The sequence below is a fragment of the Muntiacus reevesi genome, chromosome 12 (genome assembly GCF_963930625.1).
Source record: "Muntiacus reevesi chromosome 12, mMunRee1.1, whole genome shotgun sequence".
NCBI classification, from domain to species: Eukaryota; Metazoa; Chordata; class Mammalia; order Artiodactyla; family Cervidae; genus Muntiacus; species Muntiacus reevesi.
The window spans coordinates 60,201,506-60,203,660 of NC_089260.1; positions in this window are offsets into that span (position 1 = coordinate 60,201,506).

The window sequence follows — 2,155 nt, forward strand, 5'->3', positions numbered from 1 at the left end:
CATTTTCACTATATTGATTCTTCTGATTAATGAGCTTCATATATTTCTCCATCTATTTGTTTCATCTTTGATTTCTTTCATCAGTGTTTTATAGTTTTATATATAAGCCTTTTGTTTCTTCAGGTAGATTTATTCCCAAGTATTTTATTCTTTTCATTGTAATGGTGAATGGAATTTTTTCCTTAATTTCTTTCTGTTTTCTCATTGTTAGTGTACAGGAATGCAAGGGAATTCTGTGTGTTAATTTTATATCCTGCAACTTTACTATGTTCATTGATTAGCTCTAGTAATTTTCTAGTGGTGTCTTTAAGGTTTTCTATGTAGATGATCATGTCATCTGCAATGAAAGTTTTGCTTCTTCTTTTCCTATCTGGATTCTTTTTATTTCTTTTTCTGCTCTGATTGCTGTAACCAAGGCTTCCAAAACTATGTTGAATAGTAGTGGTGAGAGGGGGCACCCTTGTCTTGTTCCTGACTTTAGGGGAAATGCTTTCAATTTTTCCCCAGTGAGGATAATGTTTGCTGTGGGTTTATCATATATAGCTTTTATTCTCTTAAGGTATATTCCCTCTATGCCTGCTTTCTGGAAAGTTTTTATCATAAATGGGTGCTGAATTTTGTCAAAGGTTTTCTCTGCATCTATTGAGACAATCATATGGTTTTTATCCTTCAATTTGTTAATGTGTTGTATCACATTGATTGACTTGTGAATATTGAAGAATCCTTGCATCCCTGGGATAAAGCCCTCTTGGTCATGATGTATGATCTTTTTAATATGTTGTTGGATTCTGCTTGCTAGGATTTTCTTGAGGATTTTTGCATCTATGTTCAGTGATATTGGCCTGTAGTTTTCTTTTTTGTGGCATCTTTGTCTGGTTTTGGTATTAGGGTGATGGTGGTCTCATAGAATGAGTTTGGGAGTTTACCTTCTTCTACAATTTTCTGGAAGAGTTTGAGTAGGATAGGCATTAGCTCTTTAAATTTTTGGTAGAATTCACCTGTGAAGCCATCTAGTCCTGGGCTTTTGTTTGTTGGAAGACTTTTGATTACAGTTCCTATTTCTGTGCTTGTGATGGGTCTGTTAAGATTTTCTATTTCTTCTTGGTTCAGTTTTGGAAGGTTACACTTTTCTAAGAACTTGTCCATTTCTTCCAAGTGTTCCATTTTACTGGCTTATATTTGCTGATAGTAGTCTCTTTGTATTTCTGTGTTGTGTGTTGTGATTAGAAAGGTATTTCTGATCATGAATTCCCAGGTGGTGTTAGTGGCAAAGAACCTGCCAGTCAGTGGAGGAGACATCAGTTCAGTTCAGTTCAGTCACTCAGTCATGCACAACTCTTTGTAACCCCATGGACTGTAGCACACCAGTCTTCCCTGTCTACCACCAACCCCCAGATCTTGCTCAAGCTCATGTCCATCAAGTTGGTGATGCCAGCCAACTGTCTCATCTCCTGTTGTCCCCTTCTCCTCCTTCCTTCAATATTTCCCAGCATCAGGAGACATAAGAGATGCATATTCAGTCCCTGGGGCAGGAAGATCCCCTGGAGAAGGAAATGGCAACCCACTCCAGTATTCTTGCCTGGTAAATTCCAAGGACAGAGGATTCCGGCAGGCTACAGTCCATAGGGTCACAGAGTCTTACATGGCTGAGCATCCAACAGTTTTCTAAAAATAGTCCCCTTTTCTTGGTGTAAGAGCCCTTCCCAGTGCAAATTTAGGCAGTGGAGGTGAAAGTAAAAAGCTTTTCCTGAATCTGCTGGGTTCCAATCGCCTTTAGCTCAATATGATCCTAACGCCAAAGAGACATATTTGGGGATGGCAAATTCTACTCCTCTTCATCATACATTGAGGTGATGCTGAGTAAACACCCACTACACTTTGAGGAATCTTAGTGTGACTGCTCACAACTTGTGTTTCCTCTCTTTCTGATCACAGATATCTTGATGCATGTATGACCTTCCAACCTTATGGAAGTATGAGAAAAACCTCTTCCAACAGGGACTTTTAAAAGGCAAAAGGTAAGCCTCCCACAGTCCGTCTTTTTCCTTCCACAGATTTGACGTACATATCCACAAATTTCTAGGGTATTTCAGAGTCCAAAGACACAGGGAGCTTGCTTTAAATTTCCACATTGAAGAGACCCAGTCACTAATCA